This window comes from Urocitellus parryii, chromosome 9, assembly GCF_045843805.1.
Source record: "Urocitellus parryii isolate mUroPar1 chromosome 9, mUroPar1.hap1, whole genome shotgun sequence".
Taxonomy (NCBI): Eukaryota; Metazoa; Chordata; class Mammalia; order Rodentia; family Sciuridae; genus Urocitellus; species Urocitellus parryii.
Window position 1 is genome coordinate 10,825,816 of NC_135539.1, and position 18,545 is coordinate 10,844,360.

Consider the following 18,545-nt stretch of genomic DNA (forward strand, 5'->3'; position numbering starts at 1 on the left):
AGAAAGAGACAGAGTTGCAAAAAAATAACCCAGATGAGAGGAGCCAGGTCGGGAAAGGCCCTGGGGACGCTCAAAGGTGGGTTTCTCGGCCCGGCCGGAGCTGAGAGATGGAGGAGGAGGTGGCTTCAGACACAGATGCAGGACAGGCTGGACTAGGCCCTCGGTGCTGGGCTTGGAGGCCACAGGGGTCATTGGACATTGTCTCCTGGTGTTCTGGAAGAGTGGTGGGAAGTGTGGGCCAGAAGAGGAGCATGATCTTATTTAAATTTCAATGGATTCCTCTGTTGGGTGGAGAACAGATTATAAAGGGTGGCAAGAAAGGAAGGAGGGACGTTCATGAAGAGGTCACTGTCGTTGGGGCAGAGATGCCAGGTGGCATGGACCAGGGCAGGGGAGGGTTGAGAGCTACACGGACTTGGTATGTTTTGGAGTAAGAGTTGCTGGGTGCAGTAACTGTCCATCCAACTACTCAGACAGTGGCGCACACCTGTCATCCCAGTGGCTCTGGAGGCTGAGGCAGGAGGATGGTGAGTTCAAAGCCAGCCTTAGCCAAAGCAAGGTGCTAAGCAACTCAGTGAGGCCCTGTCTCTAAATAAAATGCAAAGTAGGGATGGGATGTGGCTCAGCGGTTGAGTGTCCCAGAGTTCAATCCCCAGCCCCCCCACCACGACCAAAAAAAGATGGAGTGAGAGTGGACAGAACTTAGAGAATGGATTGAGGCGGGTGTGAAGGATCGTCGGGTAGTAGCTTGATCTCCTCCAGAAGGAGGATTGGGTGGTGAGCGTCACCTGGGTTGTACAGGACCCCAGGAAGCTGGGGGGAAGTGAGCCAAGACAGGAATCCAGGAGGGGACTGGTCCAGAGCAGGTCACCTCTGAGGGCAGCTGGTGGTCAGTCCCACTGGGGGACTTCAGGAGACCGTGCTCCAGCTGAGGGGCGCGGGAGCTGGGCATCTACACACCGGATCTCCCCGTCAGTCAGCCGTGAAGGCTGCTCCCAGACAGTTGGCCTCCCAGGACTCTCACTTCCCACCCGATGGGGCCGGCCGGGCTCCAGGAACCAGGGAACATCGGGAGGCAAGGAACCAGGTCCAGGACGCTTGAAGCAGGACAGGTGGACGGGAGGCCTCCAGGTCACAGCCAGAACCCGCCACCGTGAGCAATGAGCCGCGGACTCCTGCTCTGAGCAGCAGCAGTTCCAGGTTCACGGAGTCCCCAACATGTGACACGTGGCTTCACCTTCCCCCTCCAGTGACTCTCCTCCTCCATGAGAGCCCCAGCTTCATTCCCCAAACCTGCTGTCCTCCGGTCACTGGCTCCACTGTCCACCCAGCTCCTCAGACCAAACTCCCGGGGGGCTGCCGGGAGAGTCCTTTCTTGGTTCAGCCTCTAAAAGGTTCTGAATCCAACCAGGTCTCCCTCCTCCAGTCCCCCCCACCCCTCACCTGGACCACCCCCTCACCTCCCCACCTGACTCCGCCCCCACTCCGCTCTGGCCTGGATGTGGCCTGGATGTGGCTTGTCCTCGCCAAACCTGTGCTGAGGTTCAACGGCCCTTGGGCGTTGGGAGGGTGGCCTGCTCGGGTGGCTAACGGGGCGAATGCCTTCCTTGTCGGGGTTCCCCAGGAGCTCACTCTTTTCCGACTGGGCCAGTTACCTTGAGAGCAGGTTGATACGCAAGACCATTCCTCCTTCTTTCCTCCTTTTACCTGTGCCTGTTTGTGCTCCTACCTTCTGCCGTGAGTTAAAGAAGGAGGAGGCCTTGTCCAGGACCATGCACTCGGACCTCCCTGCCTTTAGGACTGTGAGTCAAGAGAAACCTCTTTTCTATTATACATCTCCCTGTCTCAGGTATTCTGTTATAGCAACAGAAAACAGACTCAGATAGCCTCCTTGGTCCAAAAGCCAAAGTGATCTTTTATGGAAAATGAGACCACATCATTCTGCTTTTTCCAATCCCAACCCCTGACAATCAATTCCCTATAGCTCATTTCCTTTTTTTAAAAAAATATATATGTATTTTAGTTGTAATTGAACACAATATCTTTATTTCATTTATTTTTTTTAAACATGGGGCTAGCACTCTATCACTGAGCCCCAGCCAGTCCCAGCCCCTCCCTATAGCTCATTTCTGCTCCCTCATAGTCTGTTCCTCACACTCATTCAGCTCTTTCCTGCCCCAGGGCCTTTGCATGCACTGTTCCTTTCGTCTGGAGCATGGTTTCCCCCAGAGCTTGCGAGGTCAACTCCTCTCATCATTTATGGCTCAACTCAAATGCCAATTTCTTCCTTCCTTGGTTCACATGATGGTTTTTGCTCCCTCTCCCCCAAGTGCACACTCCATGAGGTTGGGCCTCCCCCCCTCACCACCACACACCAAAGGCAGGGTGTACAATGTGCCCAGGGTCCCACAAGCACTCACAGAGCGTTTGTCGAGTGGACTATGGCAGTGGTAACAGATGCCATATTCCCCCACGTGACTCGGAGCCTCGGCTAGATATTTCCAGCCTCTCTCCACGTTTGCCCTGAACCATGGCTGCATTTGGGGGTGAGCGGGTCGGCTCTCTGCACACCCCAGCAAGCCCCCTGCCCCCTTCGTGCCGTAAACATCAGGACCATTTGCTGAGAGTCTGGAGAGAAACGGAACCTGGCAACTGTCACCAGAGCCGAGCCACGTCCCTGCTCCTCCCAGAGCTGCCTCCAGTTGGCACCGGTCTCCTTGGCCACGTCCTGGGCTCTGGGACCCTGAGGCGGCTCTGGGAGTGGGGAGAGGGAAGCGCTGCCTTCCAGATCTCGGTTTCTGACCCAGACCCACATCTGGAAGCTCCTCTCTGGGGGAGAGGCGGGGATCAGGTGGGGGCTTTGCCCGGCCTTTCTCCTCCGGGCCAGCTGAGCGCTGAGTCGGGAAACCTCGGCCAGACACGAGCAGCCCTTCCCTCTGCTCTGGGGACTAGGGGCAGCCTGGCTCAGCCAGCACTGCAGAGGTGGGTGCCCCCGGGAGACCGCCAAGGCTCCTCCAGACGGGGCCCCATGTGTGGCACCCCACCCCCACCCCACTGCCTGGCCACTGACTCATGTGACATAAGATTCCTCCCTCTCTGTCCCCAGATGCCCGCTGTGATGCTGGCCAGCTGTGCCCCCTCCCACCCCAGCAAGTCACTCGACCTCTCTGAGCCCTGGTCTCCTGGGGTGATAAACCAGAGGCCCCACCTGGTACTCACAGCGGCTTGCAGGAGCCCAGCAGCTCCAGGCACAAAGGACGCTCCTGCCGTTAGCCCAGAGCCCAGCTCGGGACGTTTCTAAAAATATGTTTTATTGGATTTTTCCTTTTAAGCCCCAGAAGCAATGTCTATATCCCTCCCAACAAGCCCATCAGCAGGGAGTGAGAGGAGAAAACGCAGCCCCCTCCCCTCCTGGGGCCTCACGGGCTCCCTGGCCCTTCCCTGTCCCCAGCTCCCCCCGGAGGTGGCAGTGCCAGGCAGCCCTCCACGCACTCTCTCTGCAGGCATCCCTCCGCGAGCGCGTGGCTCACATGGTACAGAAACTGGCTGATTCCACAGGCAGCTTCCCCGGGGGCTACAGCACGGAGAGGTCACATTGCCCCTGGGCCATGAACCTCAGCACACCCCCAGCTGAGGGACGGTGAGCTGTTCCCAGCCCTCCTCTAACCAGCAGCACCGCCCTGACCCGTCGCCCCGTCCTCCAGGACAGTCCCACAGCGTGGTTCTGGGTCCGAGGGACAGTTCCACTTTGTATTTTTTAATAAAAACGTGCTGCCCGGTGAGTGTGTGTTGAGTGACTGGATGATCCTGGGAGGCCCAGGATTCTCTGCCACCTCTGTCAGTCTCCCGATGGCCTCCACGGCAGGCGGGACACGGGACGGAATGGCAGGAGCAGGTTTCACCCGCTGGGAGGGAGAGGAGCACCCGGAGAAGACGGTGACCCAACAGCACTGGGGGGCCCGGAGCTGGCCCTGGACCTGGGTGTCCATGGGGCACTCACTTCCTGACACCAGGCTGGTGCCATGGTTGGCTCCCGAGCTGGGCACACTAACAAAGACACATGTCACCCTTGTCCCTTGCCAATGCCCCAAAGGGACAGGGGTGGTTCCAGCAGCACAGGTGATACCAGGAAATCGCAGGTGGGGCTGCCTCTGGGAGGTCAGAGGAGCCATCGAGCTGTGGCCCAGGGAGGCCCGGGGGAGGCGGAGCCCAGGGTGCCCGGGTGCGCTGCCTCGAGTCGGACCCCAGCCCTCATTTCTGAGGTGAGAGACACAGGGGCCGGCCCCCTGGGTGAGGCCTGGCCCTCTCTGCCTCTCAGTGTCCACGTCTGCAGAGTGAGGAGGGTAGGGATGTTGCCTGCTAGGATTCGCTCTGAGGATGAAGCTGGAGAGGAGGAGGTGGCCACGGAGCTCCGCGCCACGGGTTCCCAGAGCTCCTGGCCCCGGCTCTCCTGCCCCTGCCATCTTCCTGTGGGCCATCAGGGTGGGCCCTCGGGCTCCCTGCCGTCCCCCACCCCATCTTAGCGACCCACCCCCGGGGTCATGCCTCTGCATCCGGCCCCCATTCCAAGCCCGCCCTGGCCCACGGCCACACCCCAGCTCTCTAGCCCACCGCGCTCGCTGCCAGGCCCTCGGCCACCAAACCCGTGGCCAACACGGAGCAGACCCACATCGAATGCGCGCCGGAGGGTGAGCAAGTGAACAGGTGAGCGGAGTTTCGGTGGCTGCTGCTGCTAAGTCGCGGCCCCCTCGACCCACCAGGCGCCTGTTCCTGTGGGATCTGGAGGAGGGACGAGCCCATCAGGAAGGGGCAGGTCTGAGGGGGCTTCCCGGGCCACATCCGTAAGGCCCTCGCCTGGCAGGTGCCCCGCGGCTCCCCTGCTCCATGCCCCCGGCCAGTTCAGAACCCAGGAGACGCAGGGGCGCGAGTCACCCGGCCGCCTGGGCAGCACGGGGAGAGGCAGGGACAGGGCCAGCCCTGTGGACCCAGGCCTCAGTCAGTCGGCGGGGGACGGGGCCAGGTGATACGGAAGCATGTGACCTCCAGGCCAGACCCCAGTCAAAGCCAGGCGCACTGTGGCGCAGGGACCCCTGGCCGGGCGGAGCCTCGGCTCTCTGGGTCACAGGCGTCCTGGGGTGTGCCAGAGGGTCTGGGACGGTGGTCCCGGGCTGTAGCCGTTGGCGGGTGACACAGCCGGCAGGGGGAACAGCTGGGACGGGGGCTGCGTGGCAGGTGAGCCGGGTCCCGTGGACACCCAGGCCTGCCCGCTCCGGCTCCTGGGCCGGTGTCCTCCCTAGTCAGGGCTCGGAACTGTCTCTGAGCTGTCCCCGGCACCGTGTCGGGGTCAGCCGTGCCTGCCCTGGGCGAAGAGCGGGCCCAGCTGAGCTCTGGGACGTGAGGCCCTCCTGAGGGACCCTGAGAGTCTCCAGCTGCCTCTTAGGGGCTTGGAGGGGACCCTGGAGGGATGTCACCCACGGTGAGGTGACAGGGCCCTGCCTAGCGCCCGTGGCTGCCGACATCCCCGACGGCTTCGTCTCAAGGCAGACGGTGCGGGAAGGAGGCCGGAGGGGCTGGAGGGGCCGACCCTGGGCCCTGGCTGGGGAGACGCCCTGCCCAGGAGCAGCTGACCCTTCCTCCTGGGGTGGAGCCTGCATGGGGCCTGCTGGGGGACCCCCGAGGGAACTTCGTGGGAAGGGGATCTCATCTCAAGCACCCAGGGGCGGGCGGGGGAGGCTGACCCCAGAGCACCGTCCACACCAGCCTGCTCCTCCCGGCTTCACGGCCCCACACCCCTCCCTGCCTCTCAGGCCGACTAAAGCCACCACTCCTGGCCACCAGTGCCATCCTTTACAAAGATGCCCCCCCCGCCCCTCCCCGGAGCCGGCTCCTCCAGGCTGCACAGGCTCAGGGTCCCCCTCCCTCTGCCCCAGCCATCTCCTGAGCTCCCAGGGGACCCCACCGACCGGCTGCTCCTCTCATCAGTGTCACCTAGCAGTTCCTTCCCAGTGCTCTGCCCTCTCAGTGGTGGTCCCACCCTCCCCTTCACAGGCTGAGCGCCCCCTCCCCACCCCGCCAGGAGGCTCAGCTTCCAGAGTGCCTTGTCCCTGCTCTGTCCCTACCTTGGCACATGTCTGGTATGCAGTTGGTGCTCAGTATTTACCATAACCAGAAGGGAAAAACACCCCGAGGTCGCCTTGAGGACAAGGCCAGCGGCTAGGGTGTGACCTCCAGGTCACCAGGTCCTGCGTCTCCACTGGTGACATAACTCCCTTTGCGCACATCTCAGCCGGGGGCCTTGAACCTCCGGGAGGCTCCTGCTCCTGCCTCCCCCAGAGGCAGGGCCGTGACCCTGGGGAACAGGAGGCAGCAGCTTGGGGGGGGGGGTCACATGGGCTTCCATCAGGCAGCCAAGGCCACCCCAGCCCAGCCACGGGCCAGGAGAGATGAGGAGCCCCAGGGCCGGCCCCAGGGAACAGCCACCTTCTCCTGGGTTCTGTCACTTCTGGGAGATGACTTTGGCTCACCACCCACAGGTAGAGCTCCAGCCCCCAAAAGAGACCGTGCAGGCCCCGCTGGAGCCAGTCCCCTGGTCCCCTGTTGAGATACACCAGCCGTCCATGACGCCTCATTCATTCAACCATTTACTGAGAACCTACTCTATGCCAGCACTGTGCCAGGTCAGGGGGCTGTGGGGGCAGCCGATGAGGCCCTGCCCTCCCAGTTCTCACAACACCCCAAGAATGCCCTCATCCTAACCCCAGGAACCTGTGAACACCGCCCCTTCCCCCCTTACCGTGGAGAACGTGAGTAAGTCAGCAATTTGGGGATAAGATTCACTGAACATCTCAGAGGGTCCAGTGTCATCACAAGGGTCCTGGGAGGGAGGGAGGGAGGAGGGTCAGAGCGAGGAAAGAGGAGGACAGAGGCAGAGGCAGAGTGGACAGCTTGCTGCTGGTTTTGCAAGTGGAACCAGGGGCCAGGAACCAAGGAGGCGGGCGGCCTGAGAGGCCAGGGACGGTGAGGAAGAGGCCCGCCCGGAGCCCGCAGGAGGGAGGCAGCCTGGTCGGCCTGATTTAGGTTTCTGACCCTCAGAACCATGAGATAATAAATACGTTGAGCGTTGCGTTCAACTAGGAATTTACTGCCAATGTGTGGCAGCAGCCATCGGAAATCAGCGTCAGTTTCTAGCAGGACGGGGTGACCCTCAAATCCTGCCAGGATCCGCTATGGAACTTACTGGGACAAATTTAAAAAATTAAAATAAATTTTTAAAATAGATAATAATTTCTATTTATGTATTTGTTTTAATTAGGTACATGTGACAGCAAAATGCACTGGGGATTGGATGTCCACAACTGCAGCACGACTTTGCATTTCTCTGGCTGCACACAATGTAGTGTTGCACCCTATGTGCGGCCTTGCCTGTAACGACGTCCATCTCATTCCACCATCTTTCCTGCCCCCATGCCCCCTCCCCACCCTCCCTCCCTTTGGCCCAATCAAAGATCCTCCATTTTTCCCATGCCTCCCCCTCTTCCCTGTTTTGGATCAGCATCCACCTATCACAGAGAGAGAAAAATAAAAAAACACTTACTGGGGAGCCCAGTATCAATGAAAATGCAGGTTCTCTTGTTCAAATATTAAGAATTTAGAAACAGCCACAGCCCTTCTGCCAAGGGCAGGCCTCTCTGAACACAGCCACGGACAGCTGCACAGGTTGCACACCCACCAAGCCATTCCCAGACCCCACCCAGGACAAGGTGATGACAAGGTGGAATCGGGGAAGGCAGTGAGAGCAGAGGGGGCCCAGAAAGTGTGTGGCAATCAGTGGAACCCAGTGTGGTTGGGGTGAAGTGACATTTGCTTGTGCCAGGTGAACAGGAAGTCGTGGGGAAGGGCCTGCCCCTGCATCCCCTCTCCTGGAGACAGCAGAGCCCTCCTTAGAAAGTTTTAAAAGTTGTTTTCATTGGAGAATAAATTGAGATTTACAGGAGAGTCACAAATACGATTCAGAGTATTCCCAGGTCCCTCATCAGCCTCCGCAAGGCCGGCCCTTCCTAGCTCTGCCTCCCCTGAGGAGCAGACACCGGTCCTTCTAGGAGCCACCCTCTGCCTTCATCCTGACCCCCCCATTTTCCTGTTCCACGACCCGATCCGCCAGGCCAAGTTCCACCGAGCTCTCCTCCCACCTAGAAGTTAGTCCGGGTGGGTGGGGTGGGGTGTCGCAAGCGTCAGACCTGGGCCAACCCCACCCCTTGCTGATAAGCTCTCTGGATTCTCCCGCCACCCCCTGCCCTGTTCTGTAGAGCAGCTGAGGCCAGAGATCTCTCTCCTTGTCCCAAAGGCCCCGAGGCACTCCCTGCTGTCTCCCAGGTCACCCTCCAGCACCCGACCCCCAGCTTCCCACGGGGGCAGGACCCCCCCCCACCCCCCGAGCTTTCTTTGCTTCATATTTTTCCAGAAAAAAACTTTTGTTGTTGCTGTTGTTCATCAAAAAGCACCCAGCTGCACCTCGGCCCCACGTAGAGGGGAGCCCCAGACCCAGGAAGGGGGAGCCAGGCCCTTGGTGACGCCCGGAGGAGCCAGAGACCCCTGAGTGAGGCCATCTCCCCAAGACTGTCCCCAGGGGTTGGCTGGTGGGGAGCCTAGATGAGCCGTCCGCCGCCGAGGTGAGGTGCGTTAGCAGGAAAATGGCGGGGTCAGGATGAAGTGCAGAGGAAGGACCGGTGTCCGCTCCCCAGGGGAGGCAGAGCTAGGGAGGGCCGGCCTTGCGGAGGCTGATGAAGGGACCTGGGAACACCGCTCTGGACTGCATTTGTGACTCTCCTGTAAATCTAAAATTATTCTCCAATCAAAACAACTTTTAAAACTTTCTAAGGGACAGAGGTGAAGGGCTACAGTTGACCAGGGAAGGGGGGTTCTGAGGCCAGCTGGCGAAGTCACATCCAGGCCTCCAAGGTAACAGCTCCCCCTTCGCTAGGCACCTACTGTCTACCAGGAATTGCACACCTTGTCACCGAAGCCCTCACAAAATCGGTCCAGTTTATTATGCCCGTGTCACAGATGAGGAAACAGAGGCTCAGAGAAGCGTACAGGGCCTGCCCAGGGGCACACCAGACATGGGTGGCATCTGAACAGCTCCCTGCCGACTCCTGCCCCTGCCACCTCCTAACTCTCTCTCTGATCCAGTCTCTCCTCCAGAATACACTGGAGCTTGGTGCTGGGTGGTCGGTTCACATTCACTGAACACCCACCTCCACCTGGCCCCAGAGAGCATCTGACAGTGTCTCCTTGGAGCCTGTGACACACCCTCTGCACCCGTGGGGTGAGTTTTCTCTGGTTTATAACTGAGGTTCAGAGAGGCCAGGTAGCTCACCTAAGGTCACACAGGCAGGAAGTGGTGGGAACTTGACGCCAGCCCAGGCCATCTGGACCCTGTGACCCACCAGGAGGCAGACAATTCAGAATGCTCAGGAAGCAGCTCTGGGGAGTCTGATGACCCCGGGAGCCCCTAGCAGAGGTGGCTTTGGGCAAATCTTCATGGGAAAATGAGTCTTCCCTCAACAGGTAAATCAGGGCATGACATGGGACTTAGAAAAGAATTCACCCAATGAGCCCTCCTTAAAGATGGAAATCGGATTTTCTTTAATCCTCTGGCTCTTTCTGAGCTGAGAGTCTGCTCCTGCTCACTGCCTCCAGGGCCGGTTATTCTAAAGCTCTGAGCAAGGAGAGCCCCAGAGCCAAACTCAGGCCACTGCCTTTCTTTTCCAGTGCTAGTGAGAATCACTACCAGCAGACCCTCTCTCGCCACAGAATCCCAGGTGTTCCGCACAGCGCTATCAACCATCAGCACTTGTTACACAGATTTCTACAACTCTCCCATCTTGCACAACTGAATCTTGACCCCATTGAAGAATGACTCTCCATTTCCCCTCCCCCCAAGCCTTGGCAACCACCCTCTACCCTCCGTTTTTACAAGTTTGGCTATTTGCAAAACCTCCGAGAAGCAGCACCCTGCGTATTTGCCCTTCTGTGCCTGGCTTATCCCACTTAGTATTTGAGGGTGATTTGTTTTACAATCGAGTTGCAGGCATTCCTTGTAGATTTTGGACACTGACCCTTTTTTAGACCTCCGACTTGCAAACATCTTCTCCCATTCTGGAGGTGCTACTTTTCACTCTGTGGATGATTTTCTCCAGGGGGCTGTTTTTGGAAATAAAGTTTTATTGGGACACACCCATCTGTTATGTCTATGGCGGCTTCTGACCTACCTGGAGATGGTGGAGCCAACAAAGCTTAAGATGTTTACTACCTGGCACTGTGCAAAAACCTGGCCCTAGCCCTTAGGGCTTCAGGGAATTGGGGTGAGGCATCCCAATTTGGCCAGGAAAGTGCTGGCAGCAACAGGGAGCAAGGGGTAGAGGGAGGGGGAGGATGCTGGGAGGGATATTATGGCGGGGGAGGATGGGGGGGTACTGGAGGGAACAGGGATGGTCCTCACCACAAGAGCCTATTGGTCAGTCAGTGTGTGGCCAGAGCTTCTTTGCAAAATACAAGCTAATGCAAATTTTCTCACACCCTCCCCCTTTTTTGCAAAAAGGGGTATAGCCGGCCTGCTGATTGGAATCTTCCCTGTCTCACCTGATAAACCTCAGAGGTGGTTTCCCGCAGTTCTATAGTACAGATTCCATCATGTGGAGCGTGATATTTACTTAACCAGCGCCCTACTGATGGGGTTTTCGGTTGTTTTTTGCTCTTACAAACAATGTTGCAAACAATAACCTTGTACATAAATAAGGTCTCACAAGCTCCAGTGGCAGCAGCCCAGCTGGGACATAGTTTCTGCATTCCTCCTCTGGGCAGATAGAGCCAAAAGAGACCTGGTTTGGAGCGCAGCAGAGTCCAGATCCCAAGGCCCTGGGGCAGCTGGGGTGGGCGGGGGAGCCAGAGCCAAAGGCCCGCCCCTGGGGGGCGTGTCCGTGGAGGGAGGGGCCAGAGGGCGGGACCTGGATGAGCCCAAGTGGAAGCAGAAAGATACCTTCCCTATCTCTTCCTGGCCTGCCACCATCTCCCCGCCCCTAGCTTCCTCCTGAATCTTCTGAACCATGACCAGGGCACAAACACACAAGGAGAAAAGGTGCAAAGCCAGGAGGGAGGCAGGAAAAGCACCAAGGTTTGCACCAAGAAGGCAAAATGGGAAGGCTCACCAGGGCCGGGATGACCACGTGGAACAGGGGTGGCCATCATTCCCTGGGCCCTCTGCGCACAAGGACACCGCCCTGCCTGCCCCACACCGCAGGATGTTCTCATCGGGAGGGTATTCGTGGCCGCCTGCGCCCGGTGCCAAAGCCCTGCGCACGGTTCCGTGTGCATGATCCCAGCCGAGCCAACAGCCACCTCCGAGCTCAGTGCTATTATTACCCTCCTCCTCCGGAAGAGGACATGGGTGAGCTAACTGCCCAAGCCACACGACTCAGATAGGGCACAAATCATTAGCTGGGCATTTGAACAGGATGGGTAATGGTGCTAAAAATACTTAACTTGGAAAGAATTCTAGGGACAGCCAAATTCCCATTCAGATTCCCACCTCCTATTAAAAATAGCTTTGAGGACAGGGAAGGATCTGGAAGCTCGCCTTTCATTGTGTGCCTGTATTTATTATTTGACCAAGTTAATGGAGGTTTATTGTAGAAAACTTGGAACATATGGGGGAGAAAATGGAATTGATCTATAAACCCGCCGTGTGTTCGTTGCCTGTCCGTCTGCAGAGTGTCTCTGTGTTTTATAATACGCTAATTGAAACAGATGTGCAGAAAAGTAAATGGATCATAAACATATAGCTCGATGGATTTTCAGAGCATTCAGATGGAGAAATACCACTATGTGTGCATTTTTTTAAAACAAAATCAGGATCCCATAGTGCTGTGTCCCCCCAAAAGGTACCTTGATATTCGAATCCCAGGCACCTGCACATGTACCCAATGGCCCCACTCACACCTTGATTTTGGACTTCTGGCCCCCAGAGAACTGAGAATCAATTTCTGCTGTTTTACGCCAGCTGGTCATGGCCCTAGGAGACTGGTCTGTGGCTGGTCATGGCCTAGGAGACTGGTACATTTGATGCATGTAATTCAACGCTTTTTCTGGTTATGAAAGACGTCCAGGTTCACCTCTCACCTAGACACCTGTGCAAGCTCTGGATTGATCTAGGAATGTCTCTTCTTCTAACCCCAGGACCACTGGGAAGGCCTCAGATGAGGGATGACAGCTCCACACACCATGCCCCCAGCCAGAGGGAGAAGGACCCCCGGCAGGGGAAACACGGACCCTGATGACAGGAGTGGGCCATGTGTGGGCCATGGCTCCTCCTGACCCTGGAAGGCTGGCCCAGATCCTACCTCTGACCTCTGCCTCAGCCTCTCCCCTCTCCATCACAGCCCACCGGGCCCCCCTTTGCCCACCTTTCCTGGTACCTCATTGTTGCAAGGGTGCATCCCCACCCAGCCCCATCTGCACCCTGGAACCCCTGGCCTCCACCCCATGAGCCTGAGAAACCATGGGTCAGGGACTTCTAGGTTCAGGGACAACAGAAGGGATTGACAGGTTAGTTATGACTTTGGTTGCCCAAGAACCACTGGTGGGGACTTGCTTTAAGACACCACTAAAAAGGCCACTCTGAGACTCTGGGCCCCGCTGGGAAGCCATTATCAAGACGCTCAATGGACAGCACAAATATGGGTGCTTTGGGAGCCCAGATACCGGGGTGGGTGGGGCAGCGACTAAATTCGCCCAGAGTCTCAGCCATCCCTAGAAAGGCAGCAAGGGGTGGTGTTTCGGCAGCGCCAGGCAGGAGGGCCGGGTCCTGGAGAGAGAGCCACTGTCTGTAGTCTGGGTTGATCTCCTCATCCTCTGTCTGGGGAGGTTATGCCCTTCAGTGCAGAAAGTGATGAGGGACATTTTCCCAAGCTGGGAAGCGAGGGCCGCCTACCTGCTGACAAGACCAGGCAGCCCGGGAGTGGGAGGAACTCCAGGAGCAAGTCTGTGCCCATCTTGGGCAGGGTGGAGGCTGGGGAGGAGGCTAAGCCCAGCCCACAGCTGCTCATCACTTGCCCTGCACCTCCCTGGGGTGGGCTCAGCCCAGGAGGGTTGGCACATCATCCCCACTCTATAAGTGTTCGTTGGATGGATGGATCAATCGACAGACACACAAATGGCTGTGTGGGTAGACAAATAGGTGGCTGTATTGGCTAGATGGATGAATAAATGGATGGGTGAATGGATGTTTGTATTTACAGGTAAGTAGAAAGATGATGGACAGACTGATGGATAGATGAATAAATGGGCAATAGAAGGACATATAAATAAATAAATAGATGGGTGAACAGGTGATGGATGGACAGAAGAATGGATTGATGGATGGACGGTGTTGGAAAACTGTAAATATAGGGAAGGACATCTTATGGTCCCCAGGTGCCAGCCGGGAGAGCTAGAAGCAGCCCAGGCTTAAGGCAAAACTTAGCACCTAGCAAGAAGACCCCTGGGGAGGGCAAGTGGACAGCTCACACTCCTGGACGGTGGGGTGGGGAGGGGTGTGTCTTGGCACCTGAAGGCTTTTCCTTCAGCCTAGAACATCCCTCTCCACTCTTCTGCCTGTCCAAGCCCCACTCCGTCACCTACAGCTCATCCTGGGCTTCTGCATCTCCAGGAAGCTCCTCCTCCTCTAGTTCCCCTTCCTCCACCTAACTGGGCTGTTGGGGTCCCTCTTGCAGCGTCCTTCCATTGCTGTGCACCTGGCCCCACATTGCCACACACTGCCCAATGGGTCCCTCCAGGGCAGACGCCCTTTCTACCCCCAGCACTGCTGCCACATGAAACCAGGCACACAGAGGAGCCAGAACCATCCCGACTCCTGCAGCTGGGCAGACACTGTGACTTGGTCAGAAATATGTGTGTCCAACAGAACTTTAAAAAAAAAAACCCACAAAACTGAATTCACAGAAGAGAAGCAAGCTCAGAAATTAACAAATGCAGAGCCGCAGGCTTATGGTTTGGTAGACTGGAAGAACTCCATATTTGTGTAGTGCCTCGGAGTTCACAAAGAGCGGTTTCATGAGTCAGCTCAGCAAATCCTACCGTCACAGCCATTTTGGCTGAGAGGAAACAGAGGTCCAGAGCGAGAGCAACTGGCTCAGGGACGCGCTGTGAGTAGGGACCAGGGCCAGGCCAGGATTAGGGTGCAGGGAGGGGAAAAGCTGATTCCCCACGGGGAACAGAAAGGAGGCTCGGAGCCCAAGTCACCTGCTCCGGTGACTTCAAGCCACTCACAATTTAGGGAGGTAATGAGTGAGAGAAGGCAGGCCGGGGACCTCAGCCCTGGGCGGGGACTTCACTCCTGAGCAATGGATGAAGCAGGACCATGGGGTTTCTGCTGGGCACCTCCTGTGACTCTGAGCAGGAGTCCCCTTGGGGGGCACTGGGACCCCTGAGGACCCTTCAGCCAGGGTGGCAGGCAACTGCTCTAGAGCCTAGATCTGAGTCCAGGTGGCCCTGTCCTGGGCATGAAAACAAGCCTTCTTCAGTGGGACTGGCAACAGGCCATCCCGACTGGCCTGGCAGGGAAGCAGCCAGGTTTTGGTGTCAGTTCCGCCACTTGTGCCCTGGGCGAGTGTCACCTGTGGGCCTCCGTGGTACCCTGTAAAGGCGGGGAGGTGATGCCTGCTGCAGAGTGGTCATCTGAGCACCTGGGCCCACAGACGCAGGCGCCAGCGCAGAGCCCAGTGCTGGGAGATGTTCCCACCCTGCGGCCACTCGGAGCCTCGCAGAGGTGGGGGCTGAGGGCTTTCTGCAAGGAAGGAAGGATAACAGCAAAGGACAGTTGGCGTCCCCCACAGCTTCTCGAGCTGATGGGGACAGGACTGGTGGGTGTCCTTCCTGCAGGCTGGAGGTCCAGGGAGGTCAGGGCCACTCCTGCAGGCTAAGAGGACCCAGCTGCCAGTAGAGCATCAGCCCTGGGTGTGATGAGAGGGGAGGGGCGGGGACCAAGGGCAGCCAGGCCAGGAGAAGGGCGGGGCCAGCCTCCACAGGCCCCGCCCTCCTCCTTCACTCTGACACTCCAAGTCTGCTCACTCTCCGGGCCCCCAGCATTGGCACCGATTCCTGCCACCCAAAGGACTTTCCTCTTCTGTGAGGTGGGCACTAAACATCCCCTGAGGACCAGGAGCCTGGCCCCGCGCCTGGTCCCCAGTGCTTCATAGGTGTGAGCCTGGATCCCTGGGCCAGCCCCCTCCACCCCGGGGGGCCGCTTAGTAACAGATGCCTCTCCTTACAATCATGTATCTATAGAGTCACTCTGGAAAAAAGAGCTTGTCTGTTTCTTAAAAGCTGAATATAAACTTAGACGTTTATATAATCACACTCCTGGGCACTTGTCCCAGAGAAATGAAAACTGACCATGCAGCAGCAGGCTCACTCCTAGTAGCCCCAGGCTGGCCAGAGTCCTGATGCCCCTCAGCCGGCCAGCGCTCAGCCAACTGCGGTAAGTCCATACCACTGAGCGGTGACAAGTCCACCTCTCTAGCAGCCTCAAATGACAAAAACCCAGAACCGGGACCAGACTCATGGTTGCCAGGGGGCAGGGGGCAGGGGGCAGGGGGTTGGTTTGATTGTAACGGATCTTGGTGGAGACAGAACCGCTCTGGTCTCCCCCGTGATGGCCACGGTGACAACATGCACAGAACTACACACACACACAGTCCATTTCTGACTGTCGGTACCGTGGCTAATGAGATGTGATATTGCAGATGATGTGAGGTGTAACCGGGAGGGAAAGCAGGTGACCACTTTGACCGTCAGGATCACGCGGCCATTCTTCCCGATCTCTTGTCCATCTATGATGATTCCAAAATTAAGAGTTCCAAGAACTGACAGGCAAGGGATGGAGCTGGCAATCTGCCTGAAATAGTGTGGCTGCTGCAGAGCAGAAGGGGGGGGACGGTGGAGTCACTGGCAGGTCCTCGCTCCCCGTGCATTTTTCAAATTTTCCCATAATAAAGACGTGAAGCTTACGAAGCCCGCATGCGCATGCGTGAGTGGGTTCACTACACCAGAGCCGCCCCCCCCCCCCCCCCCCCCCCCCGCAGGCCGGTGCCCAGGGCCCTGACTCGCTGCTCCGAGCCCAGGAATGCACGCACGCACGCACGCACGTGTGCAGTCAAGGAGCAAATAAAGCTTAAGCACCCGCAGCACCCGCGTGGACTCCAGCTGTGCCCCCTGCAGGCGGGGGCAAGAGGGGTCCAGGGTGGTTTTTGAACTCTCTGAAGCTGGGTGGGTGGGGTGGGACCGAGATGGCTCCTAATGGGAAGGGTCTGGGAAGTCCCTGGCCCCGGAGTTTTGGGGGCTGCAGACGTCACTGTAGGGACGGCAGAACAGCCCCCTGTGCCTGGTGGGAGACGGGGAGGGCTGTGCCAGTGCACCTTGTCTGATCCCCTTGATGTCACGATGTCGGAATTTTAAAATGAGGCCTGATCTGGGGAGAAGTCATGTGCCTGACCAGGGGCTTTAGTTTCCTCAACTTAAAATAAATAAATAAATAAATGGGTCCAGGGGCTGTGGCTGTGGCTCAGGGCAGAGCGCTTGCCTGGCAAGTGGGAGGCACTGGGTTTGAGCCTCAGCACCTCGTAAAAATAATAAAATGGTGGTGTTGTGTCCCCAGCCCAGCTGCCACAGCGTCCAACTCCTGGCTCATTGCTGTGGCCAAGCCTCAGTTCCCCCTGCACAATGGGGCTTCCTGGAGCACTTCTTCCTTACAGGGAAGGACAGAGGTCACACCCTGTGAGAAAAAGAGGGCGGCGTGTGAGGGTGAGCAGGAGAAGCACCTGGAGGGACGTCCCAAGGCTCAGGGTCAGACTCACACCAGCTGCTGCGCCTCCCCTGTGCCCAGCCGTCCTGCACCAGCTGGCCGTGCGGTCAGGGTGACGCTGGCTGCACACTGCCCCCAGCCCTGCAGCCTCCCCCAGGAGGACTGGGCGGCTTTGGTCTCTGCAGAAGCGCCCACCCAGGTGGTGAGTCCCCCAGGAACCTTCGCCAGGTTCGCCACCCCAGGACGTGACTCAGGGAGGTGGGTCATGCAGATGTGGGGCCAAGGCAGGCCCTGGGACCAAGGCCTCCCTGCCACCCACCTGTCCAGGACGGAGGGTCTGGAGCAAGCAGGTGCCCCGGGGTGGGATGCAACTCCAGGCTTGACCTGAAGGTCTCTTTCTGCTCCTCGCCCCCCCCTCCCCAGTGCCCCACCCCATCCAGCTGGCTTGGTGCCAACCAAAGGAAGGAAGGAGCTGGGGGAGGGGCAGAACCCAGTCACCACCTGGAGAAGTGCCCGGCGCCCTCCACACCTCTGGGGTCTGACACCAGAGATGCTGTGACCACACACAAGGAAGCGCAGTGGCTGGAGCCCAGGAGCTGGACAACAGTGACGTTGGTGACACACACCTGCACGGCGCCAGCCACACGCACAAGGCCTCAGGAGACTCTGAGCAGGTGGTGGAGCTGGGACCCCGGCCCTGGTTGCTGGAGGCACCCGGTTAGCAGGGGACCTCTGTGGAACGGGCACCAGCTTGCCCTCCCTCGCTGCCGGAGGATGGTGGGGGAGAAGGGTTCACCCAGGGAACGTGGGACTGGCCCAGAGGTCCCCAGACATCAGCAGAGGGAGTCTGCACGGTGGGGCCCTGGCCCAGAGGCACCTGACCAGTGCAGGTCATGGGGAAGGGCCCAGGGCCACAGGAGCTGCTGGCCAGGCTGGGTATGCAGTGGCTGAGTGGTGGCAGGGAGCCCGGCTCACAGTCACCCTGACCTCCAAGGCAGGCCAGCAGGGAGTCACTCTTTCCAACCCCATGAGCAGAGCTTGGCTGCAGCCGGGGCCAGGAAGCCCAGGGTGGGGGGACTCTGGGCCACGGCTTCCAGATGCCTCCACAGAGAACATTTTCCCAGACTTCATCCCCGGCTCCAGGTCCCTTGAGGTTTGGCCTGTCCCCGCGTAGCATCCACCATCACTTACCCTAAGGCCACCTCAACAGAAATGGCCTGTGCTCATCAGAACTGGACACGAGCCATGGCCACCTGGAGAGGTCACCGTTGGAAGGGCAACTTACGCTTTTGTCCCCCATGGCTTTATGGTGAGTGACCGGCCACACAGCGAAAATACGGCCCACCCCGGCCCACCTAGGGCCACCACCGGTTTTACCAGGAGTACAAGTGCCCAGGGCATCTCCGTCCCTCCCTCCTCAACCCCCAGCCCTCAGAGGTCTGCTTTCCAGCACCTTCCTTTGGTCCTGTGAGGTCACAGAGCTGAACCCCCTCCTCCCTCAGACGAGACCTGGAAACCCACCTTCAGCTGGCAGCGGGCTGCCGAGGCGGCGGAACCCCACCTGGATTGGAAAGGAGCCAGGAGACCCAGTCACCACTCCACCCTGAGCTGTCATTTCCCCAGGTGGGGCCACCCTTATGAGCGGGAATAATCCCCCCGCTACTGGAATGTAGCTGCCAGCCTCCCG